We start from the raw sequence: 11,347 nt of genomic DNA, 5'->3' as shown, positions 1-11,347 counted from the left end.
TTTCTAAAACCCGTCGGGTTCAAGACTTTAGTCTCTGGAACCACTCCTGAGTGGATTTTGGTTCTGGGAAGGGTGCACCTAAAGTAACTTTCCATATTTGATCTACGAAATCAACTATGTGGGAAATCACTCATGGGACCACAAATCTCATCTAACAGATTGTTTCTATTGCCCTCGGAAAGTTGCCACGTGGCTCGAAATTTTCTTCTTGGTCCGTCCCTTTTTGCACCAAAGGCTTTTGTGTTGGGGTAATGCCTCTTAGCCAGCTTGTCAGGTAGGCTCCAAGGAAAATTTTAAGGATGGAAAATTTTCTTGAAGTTTAGAAACATTGGCGAATCTCACTAATCCCTAATATGCAAACTATAAAATGTTTATTGATATATTTGTAAAATTATTCAAATTTATAATGATTTTATATATAGTCTCTATATAATGCTAGCGATTTTTAAGGTAAAATAATTTTATATTCTAAAATTTGGGCGAGTCATCTTTTATAAAAATTGGATATTGGAAAATCTTTTTTGTTTAAAAATCATGGAAAATTAGCCCACTGAGTGAACATTAGCCCCTAAAATTCTACATCCAGGGTCCACCTCCTGCTAATAAAAAAACTTCTTCACCACTATTGTGGCCTCCGCTTAAGCTTGGAGCTTTACGTAGAGGATCCACTACATGTTTTAGCGCTTCTGCCATATTTGGATGCACACCAAATGTTAAAAATACCAACAAGAAATTCCAATTTAATTTGTCCTTGAATTAAATTGTAGTTATATTCTCATAGAAACTTGTAATAGTTAATTTACTTCAATTGACTTAATTGACTTAGGAAATATGTCTTGGAAGTCTATCTAGAGTCATGTAGAGTCATCCCTAAATTCTAGGGGCCTAGGTTGAGTTATTTTGAGTTGTAATTAGATAACTTAGTCTAGCTGAGTTATAGTCAGTTAAACTAGTTATAACTATTGGTGGAGCTAGTAGGAGGTATAGTAGTGGAGTAGTGCACCAATGCATCACCAGTACCACACTAGTCAACTAAAGATTCACTCATAAATAACTCATGGATGTCAATTCAAAGGAAGACCCAGTTGAGAATAGATTTCAGGGACAATGTACTATTAGTTGTATAATTTTTTGAGTTGTATAGATAGTGCATGCAATCAATTGAGGACCTATGTTTGTGTTGTAGTGTTTCTTCTCAATGATGTATAAAAAGAACCCACCTAGGATTGTGGATGACAAACAATATCAAAAATATAAGTGGCTGCTAAAAATTGTAGATCTGCAGCTATTGATAGAAACAAAACTTGCCAAAATTCTGATCTATGCTACGATCATAGTTAAACAACAAAAGAAAGAGTAATAACCCTAATTGTCCAATGGAAACGAGATATGTAAAGAATAATTTTATAATAACATCTGTGAAGAGAATAGATAAATGTTACCAGTCCCCCTCTATGGGATGGGTTCTTGGCTATCTTCAAACGTCTTCATCTTATGTAGAGTCTCTCTCCTCTATAATGCATAAACCAACAAAAATATGTGTGCGACAATGAAAATAATTAGAATTACAGCAATGAGTGCAATAATGAAAATAATCAAAAGTGAATAATGAATGGAAAACCCTTCTATTTATAACAAAATACTGAGTTATCCCCGAATAATGAGCAATAATAAAATATTATTGATCCCATTCTTGGAATAACCACTTGGAATATTTTATTATATTTGTTTAGGAGGGAAAAAATATTTAAACTTTTATTTAGAAATAACAAATAAATAACTGATTTATTTAATTAATCCTAAGGGATTTAGTCAAATTTGACAAAGAATAATAAAAATTAATTAGTGATTAATTAATTATTCTTAGAGAAAATAAGATAAATAATGATTTACCTGTTTATTTTTCATGATTGGGTCAAATTTAACAAGGAATAATAATAAAACAATGGTTTAATTAATTATTCCTAGAAGAAAATCAAATAAATAATGATTTATTTAATTATTCTTCATGGGTTTGACTATAAATTACTTAATAAAGGTGGGTTATTGGGTAATTTCTCATAGTGAAAGCAATCTTACTAAGGTAAAATTGGCTTTACATGGTGTACTTCGATCCATCTAGTAAATTAGGCTAGATCATCATTTATTTGGTGATAATAGTTTGGATTGCACAGTTATGGAGAGAGATTTCCAAAATAAGTACGGGCTAATTCTCTCAAGAATTGCACAAGGAAGTAGAGGTTGGTAGGCAGCATAATTGGGTAAGTGCTGGCTTGAGCTAGCTTGTGAGGTAGGGAGATAGATTTTACTAGTGCAGTAATTATTCGGGTTGAACAACCATTGTATTTTCTTCTCAAATCTTCTGGTTAATGAAATATATATAGTCAGGGTTTTTAACAGTTGCTTTCCTAAGAGAAATATTGTGTTATGTGTGATTGATATTCTTCCTTTTCTGCTTACTATTTTCATTGATCAATTTTGGTTTCTACTGAAGAGTAGACTAGATTCTTGTCTTTTGTTTTAGCATATCACATAAGTTGTTGAATCTACAAGTAAAAATCTACATGGTATCGGAGCTGAAGGTAGTATACAAGAGGAGAATTCGAGTTTGTTGTGTAGTTGAAATCGAATTTGTAGTTCATACTTTAGAATCAAAAATATGTCTTTCTACAATTTGAGGCTTGAGTATGCCTTGGAGGGCAGCTCGAATTACATAGCTTGGAAGCACACGATGGAGGTAGTGCTAGAAGACAATGGTCTCAAGGAATTCATAGATCATGAAATTCCTAAGCCTCGAGTATCAGATGCTAAATATATGGCTGAATGTAGAAAGTGTGTTGTAAAAGCGAGAAGGATTATCCTAGAAGGAGTTTGAGATCACATTGTCTCAAGTCTCCATGGTAAGGACACTCCATATGCAATGTGGAATGCATTGACAGACTTGTTTCAAAATAGAAATGACCATAGGAAGTTGGCATTGAAGGACAAAATCATAAAGATCACGATGGAGAACAACGACTTAATTCTAAATTACTTGACCAAGTTCACTCATTGACGGAATGAGCTTGGAAGCGTCAGAATTATTGTTTCCAAAGATGATATGGTGAGCCTAGCTCTTCTAAGACTTCCCAAGAGCTTGTATAGTTATGAGGACTCAGTTAATGGGAGGGAGAAGCAACCAAAATGGGAATGGTTGTGGTTGTATTTGGTACAGGAAGAGATTCAAATGCACACCAAAGACAGATCTGCATCAAAGACTAATGATGAGGATAATTGTGCCTTAGTAGGTAAGGTTAAATGGAAGGGGAAGACATCCCATTCCAAATCAGATTCTTGTCACGGCAGCAAGAAGAAGGACATGTCTAAAGTCAAGTGCTTTCACTGTCATTATCTAGGACAGTTTTCCACAAATTGTCCACAAAGGAAGGCCAATAAAAATCCCTTAGGTGGAGTGACAACTGAGACTCTTGCCTCATAATTCGAACTAGACTTTACCCTTATCGCTTGTATGGTGTCATCGATGATGGGAATTGTATGGTACCTGGATAGTGGAGTTTCTTTGCACATGATTGTTAAAAAAGAGCTCTTTAGTAACTTGGAGGAGAAGGATCTCCAGATGCATATCGAGATGGGTGATGACAGGAGGTATATCTCTACCATGATTGGTACAGTTACCATTCATATGGATTCAGGTTCTCCCCTCACTTTGCGAGATGTTATGTATGCTCCTGGTTTGAAGAAGAACTTGGTATATGTTTCTATGTTGGAGGATAGAGGCTATGATGTGATATTTAGTAAGGGAAAGGCATTCCTTCGTCACATAGCCACAGGACAGGTGAAGAGGATAGGGGTTCAAGTGAAGAATCTCTACAAGTTGGATGTAGAAGATTGTGCTACCTTGAGCACGAAAGCAGATAAGGTGAAAATCCAAGACATCGGTGAGTTGTGGCACAAGATATTGGGTCACATGCATCATGGAACTTTGAAGATCATGTAGAAAATTTCTATTGGTCTTCCCAAGGGTACACTCAAGTAGGTTGACACATGCAAAGGGTGTACATTTGGAAAGCACACCAAGGCTTCCTTTCATAACAAAGACAGTCAAGAACACAAAGATCCTCAATCACGTCAACTCAGATGTGTGTGTATTGTTCTCGACAGAATCCACATCCAAGCACGGGTATATGTTATATTTGTTGATGATTTTTCTTGTAAGTGTTGGATATTCTTCATGCAGAAGAAATATTAGACTTTTGCAAAGTTTTATGAATTTAAAGCACTGGTCGAGAAAGATAATGGCAAGAAGGTTAAAGCTCTCGGGAGTGATAACGGTGGAGAATATGTGTCGAATGAGTTTAAAAATGATTGTGCATCAAAAGGAAATTGATGGGAGTTTATAGCACCTCATAACCCACTACATAATGGAGTTGCTGAGAGGAAGAACAAGAGTATTGTAGGAGTGGCATGGGCGATGTTGCGTGATTAGCGCCTACCACCACAATTTTGGGTTGAGGCATGGAACATAACTGTTTATTTACAGAATAGAAGCCCTCATCAAATTCTTGGGATGAGTACACCAGAAGAGGATTTTTCAGGGAATAAACCATATGTGGGTCACTTTAGTATTTTAGATTCATCAGTCTACTCCCATGTAACTAAATATGCATGGAAGAATTTTGAGCCAACAGTAGGGTTGAGGATATTCTTTGGGTACACTGGTACACTTCATAACTATCAGGTGTACCTGCTTGTAGAGCTTTGAATTACACCTCTCCTACACACTTTCCTAGAACTTTTTCCACTCACCTGGGCCTCCTAAGCTATCAGAATCATTGCATATTGATTCTAAAAGAGCATTTAACGTGGTTTTCTAACTATGTTTTGTTTTTGTTGTTTGAACTAGATTTTTCTCATTAGCTGCGAAATCTAGTCACTTTCCACAGCTGATTCAACTTTCCGCAGCTGTTTTTGTTAAACTCTATGTTGCAGGTGTCACCAGGAAAAACAAGCCACGTGGGAAACTTAGAAATGACCTGGACATGGATCAGGTCCTATTGGTTCAGCTGAATTCATCAAGGGAAGTTGTGGTCAATGGTGGTCAAACGGTGGTCCTACATAAGAGTCCTATGACAACCAAACTCTGTTTTCCAGCACGTGAAGGATTCTGAAGGATGCGTGGGCATTCCTAACTCTCTAGGGTCTGTTGCCACCTGTAGACTGACCCATGACAAGAATCTCATAGCCACAGTTGATATATTTAATATTTTTGACAACCAGTACGCTAAATCCATGGATGTTGTCTTTTACGTGTCCCCTGTTCACGCAGTTCTACAAGAAAACAGTTATGTAAACCTTGTTATAAATAACGCGTTTCTATAACGCATAGTCTTAGTCTTTGTGAATTTAATTTTTGTTGTTCAAGCCCACTCTGCTATGGCACTAGTTTTATTGTTGTAACTGTGTTATGAAATATATGAGAAGACTATGTTTCTACATGATTGCGTGAACATAATCTTGGATTGATAGCCTGTTGACCGAGGTTGTGCAGAGGGCCCCTGTATGTTGAGGTTTTGTTTCTCTTGTTGCTGTAAAGTTTCCTTCATTTTTTTCTTATTTCATTTGCATATATTCCACCTCTGTATATTTCAATTGTCATGGTATTAAGATTCTACTTCTATTCATGATTTTACAGCTTTGTATAACACTGATTAGTGCATGTATGATTCAGGATAGAGTAGGCAGCCCGGGCATCTGCATATAATTTTCACAATGACTAATGACATGGGATTAATTCTCTGCTGACTTTGTTTTTCCTAGTTTTGAAATCCAGTTCTGTTTTGTTGAATTCAGTTTTGTTTGCTTGCCTTATTAGTTAGCTTAGATATTAAATTGCTCATATCATTGATGGTTACCTCCAAAAGCCATGGCTAGACTACTGGCGAGGGATCGAATTATGAATGTGTAATTTGATTTTAATTTTACTTTTCTGCAATTAGATATTAAATTTCTCATATCATTGACGGTTACCTCCAAAAGCCATAGCTAGATTACTGGCGAGGGATTGAATTATGAATGTGTAATTTGATTTTGGTTTTACTTTTCTGCATTAGATATTAAATTGCTCATATCATTGACGGTTACCTCCAAAAGCCATAGCTAGACTACTGGCGAGGGATCGAATTATGAATGTGTAATTTGATTTTAGTTTTACTTTTCTGCAATTAGATATTAAATTGCTCATATCATTGTCGGTTACCTCCGAAATCCATAGTTGGACTACTGGCGAGGGATCAAATTATGAGTGTGTAATTTGATTTTAGTTTTACTTTCCTTGCAATTTTTAATTTTTTTGAGTGCAGTAGCTTAAATCATTTTTATGTATTTAGATAGCAGCAGAGATGATAGTTTCATGATCAGCAGTTCATTATTAACTTGTTTTAAATAGCATCACATTTTCATTCTTGTTCAAATACTAATTTCATCATTAGTATGTTATAAGACCTTCTGAAGTGTTAAGTTTTGGGAACCATTATAGAGGACACAATCACCTTAAAATATAACCATACTTGCCTTCTAGAGACTCAGGAATAGGAATTCCATTCACATTAGGAGATAAACGAAAATAAGAACCCCCAAAACAAAAATAAAAACTGAAAAATGACAAAAAACATAAGAAAGAGGCTATCTTGCACATATAGTGTGCCACACTTCATCAGTTTACGACTCGCGGATTGATAATTAATATAGCAATTTAGGAAACACTAAATTGACCAAACATTTTGGCGCTGTTGCCAGGGAAGTGTAACTAGGTAGCCAATCTCTTAAAAAAAAAAAGGGAAAAATTGATAACTTCTTGAAGTATGCTCTCCTCTTGCACCTAGTGTGATATGGAGGATCAGAAAAGAGAGTTGTTAGTTTAATAATTTCTTGATTATGCTCTCTTCTTGCACCTAGTGTGACCTGGAAGATCAGAAAGAGAATTATTAGCCCGACTTTGAAAAAATTAAAAAAAATGACATGCATAGAGCAAGAGATTCTAGGGGAAGGTTTATAGCTAGGGCCAAAAGTTTGATTTTTACAACTCCAGCTACTTCAAGGCATAGACAAGATACACCTCCATCATCTCCAACTCACACTCCCAGCCTTAGGATTCCTGGAATTCAAGGGGCAGCAGCTGAATTAGGAGACTCTCCCACACTATCCATCAAATCTGACCTAGGGAAAGAACCTTTCTTCACTTCTACAGGGGAACATATTGTAATCAAAGAAGTAGAATTACCTGAAGAAGAAGAGGGAGAAATTCCTCCTCATTCGCCATTAATAGAAGAACCAGAGGACTCTGAGAACTCTAAGGAAACTATCATGACAGAGGAAGTAGTAAACGGATTTGGAGGAGGAGTTAGAGGTAGAAGTAGAGGAGGAGGAAACAATGGAGGAGGTAGTGGTAACAATGGGGGAAATAGGGATGGAGATAACTCATTTGGATTTCCTATAGCCGATGAGGAGACCCATACAACAATGAAAAACATTTCATCATCTGTCCTCCCAAACTTTTATGGTTTGCCAAGTGAGGATCCTGAAACATTTCTATTTGAGTTTGAAGTATTGTGTCGAACCTATGACTATATGGAAGACTCTCAAAAACACAAATTGTTTCCTTCAACATTGAAAGGAGTGGCTTTGAAATGGTTCATGGGATTAGTCACTCAATCTTTTAGAACTTGGAATGATCTGAGACAAACATTTTTGGATAGATAATTGGATTATTGTATGCCCACCAATCATAAGGATGAGGTATTCAAGATGATGCAAAAAGAAGATGAAAACTTGGAGGATTTACTTGAAAGATTTCAATACAACTTAAAGAGAGAAAAAATGAGTAATTTAGATGAGGAAACCTTGAAATCCCTTCTATTGAAAGCCATTAGAGATGAATGGATAGATATTTTAAACATGATGGGGAAGGGAGATATTTCTCAACTTCCACTTCATGACATAGTAGAACTATGTGTCCATCTCTCAAGGGGAAAATCTAAAACTGGAAAAGTGCCTAGAGATCCTTCTCTTATTAGAGCAAACAAATCTGCAACCAGATCAGTAAGTAGGGCAGAGATTGGGAATATGCTTAATGAGTTCAAAATTGATATTCTAGGGAGCCTTAGTGAACAACTAGACACCCTTAAAATACAAAACAAGCAGAAAGTAGAAGCCGAAGCCTTAGCCATATTTTGTCCAAAATGTAGAAAGAAACATGCTTTAAGGGAATGTCCCTTGGATGCAAAAGTTGTAGAGACATGTATGATTTGCTCAGAAAGCCATGAGACCAAGGATTGTCCTTCAATTCCTGAGCTCAAAGATGTCTTTCAGGAAGATCCAAATTCAGTAGAATCCCTTTGTTTTGTTTCAAGAAAACCATGGCAGGGGCCACAAAATCAAGGATTTAACAATCCTATGAACTTTCAGCTCCCACCAAATTGGAATTCTTGGCAACAACTTTGGCCCCAATCTCAAAATCCATACCAATCATGGGCACAAGGGATGCAAAATCCTTATGGGAGATTTTCTCAATTTTCTCAATATCCTCCATCTTTTCAAAATCAACAAAATCCACAAATTCCAAATCAAAACCCACAACTTTCATTACCATTTCCGCAACAACAACCTTCTCAACAAAATCCAAATTCTCAACTCTTTCTTCCATTTCAGCAAAAGAAAAATCAACTACCAACCCAGCCCAATAACAAAAATCCTCAGAATGCTTACATGGTAGAAGGAAAACAATTTCCTACCTATATGATTGTTCCTCTCAACGATGTACAACTCAGGTCTGGTAGAGTTTTAGAAAAACCTTCTATAGATGTTCAAAAGAAAGATACCTCTAATGAGGATTATCTTAAATCCAATAAAGGTTCTGAAGAAGCATCTCTTCGAAACCCAACCATTCAAAAAGAAAAAGAAAAAGAGTCAACCCCCACAACTCCTGTAGTTGAGCAACCTGCATCTTCATCCACACCTCCTTTCCCTGAAAGATTACAAATTGACAAAGGAGTGGAAAAACAAATCTTGTTGCCTGACTATGATTTTTTAGATGAATTAAAGAATGTTTGTATCAAGATTCCCTTGCCACGAGCCATTAGAGAGATTCCCATTCTAGCAAAAACAATAAAGGAGTTGAGTCTCAAAATACCAGGAAGGAAACCAAGAGATACAAGAAGAATCCACCTGGTAGGAAAAATTGCAGATATCATGAAGGGAAAAATCACCATGCAGAAATATGTAGATCCAGGTAGTCTAATTGTCAAGACACATATAAATGGGATAGAAATTACAAATAATTTTATTGACTTAGGGTCTGCTATCAACATTATGAGTAGATAGACTATGGAACATCTTAAACTTCCTAATCTTTTTTTTACACCTACCTTACTGCAACTTGCAGATAGATCAATAATCAAACTAGATGGTGTATTAGAAGATGTTTTAGTGTCCTTACATTCTTTGGAATATCCAGTAGATTTCATGATTTTGACTCCCAAGAGTAATTTAGGAGGGCATCCACTCATCTTAGGAATACCTTGGCTAGCCACAACTGATGCTTTCATTAGTTGTAGATTTGGGGATATGTACATTTTTTATGGTAGCTCGACAAAGAAATTCAATCTGTATCCTCCAGCAAAAGCAATTACAGAAGTAGGAGACAATGAATGGGTCGATGATGAGGACACTATACAACCTATCTTTACCATTTCTGAAATCAGTGAAGATAGTCAAATTCTGAACACATTAGAAAATTTTGAAACATCTTCAGAATATGACCACACACAATTTTAGTTAGATTCTGACATTGAGTATTTATCATCAGGACAAACGTCTCTTTACTCTATGGAAGAGTTTAATAGTTCTACCATTGAGATTTTTCTAGGTAAAACATTGAATGTCAACAAAAACTTGGAAAAATCACAACAGGGAGAGCTAACCAAATCTTGCAAAAACATTCTACTACATTTGCATGGGAGTATACTGATATGAAAGGTATTGACCCTAAGACTTGCATCCATCATATCTATATTAAGGAAAACAGTAGACCAATCAGACAACCTCAGAGAAGGATGAATCCAAATCTTAGGGAGATAGTGAAAGAAGAGCTCCAAAAACTACTCAATGTAAACTTCACTTATCCAATTTCAGATAGCCGATGGGTTTCTCCTTAGGTTATAGTACCCAAAAAGAATGGTAAATGGAGGGTATGCATTGATTACATGGAATTGAACAAAGAAACCTTGAAGGATCACTTTCCTTTGCCCTTTATCGATCAACTATTAGATACATTAGCAGGCAAAAAGTACTTCTCATTTCTGGATGGTTTTAGTGGTTATAATCAAATTCAGGTAGCGCCTGAGGATCAGGACAAGACCACATTTACCTGTCCATGGGGAACTTTTTCTTATCGAGTGCTTCATTTTGGATTATGTAATGCACCCGCAACATTCCAAAGAGCAGTACTAGGAATCTTTTCTGATCTAATCCATGATTCTGTAGAGGTTTATATGGATGATTTTACAGTTTATAGTAATTCGTTTGAAGAAGCATTAGAAAATTTGGAAAAAGTCCTTATAAGATGTAAATAGTCAAACCTTTCATTAAGACATGAAAAATGCTTTATGATGTTTACTGAAGGTATTGTTTTAGGACATCATATTTCAGGGGATGGGATTAAAGTTGATAGATCAAAAGTTGAAGTCATCTCCAAATTGCCTATTCCAAATTGTCAAAAAGATGTTAGAAGTTTTCTAGGATTTACTGGATACTATAGAAGCTTTATAGAAAACTTCACTAAAATAGCATCTCCACTCTTCAAACTGCTTACAAAAGACTATGAATTCAAATGGGATCCTGATTGTCAATCAGCATTTGAAACTTTGAAAACAAGAATATTTGAAGCGCCTATCTTGAGAGGACCGAATTGGAAACTCCCTTTCCATATTTCTACAGATGCTTCAGATACAGCTCTAGGAGCTGTGTTGGGTCAAAAAGATTTAGTTACTTATGCCATTTACTGTACCAGTAAAAATTTGACTCCCCCTGAGTTGAACTATACTGTAACTGAAAAAGAGTTCTTAGCTGTTGTTCATGCAATTAATAAGTTTAGAAACTATATAAAAAGCTATGAAACTTTTATTCATACTGATCATTCTGCGATTAGATATCTAACGAACAAACATGTTACTAATGGCAGAGTTACAAGATGGCTCCTACTTTTACAAGAATCCAATATTATTGTGTTGGATAGACTAGGGAAACAAAATACAGTAGCTGATTTATTTTCTAGGATTCAAAATATTAAAGA

Source organism: Pinus tabuliformis, chromosome J, assembly GCF_031772625.1.
Source record: "Pinus tabuliformis cultivar Carrire ecotype Pingquan chromosome J, CPIR1, whole genome shotgun sequence".
Taxonomy (NCBI): Eukaryota; Viridiplantae; Streptophyta; class Pinopsida; order Pinales; family Pinaceae; genus Pinus; species Pinus tabuliformis.
This window is presented reverse-complemented; position numbering follows the sequence as displayed.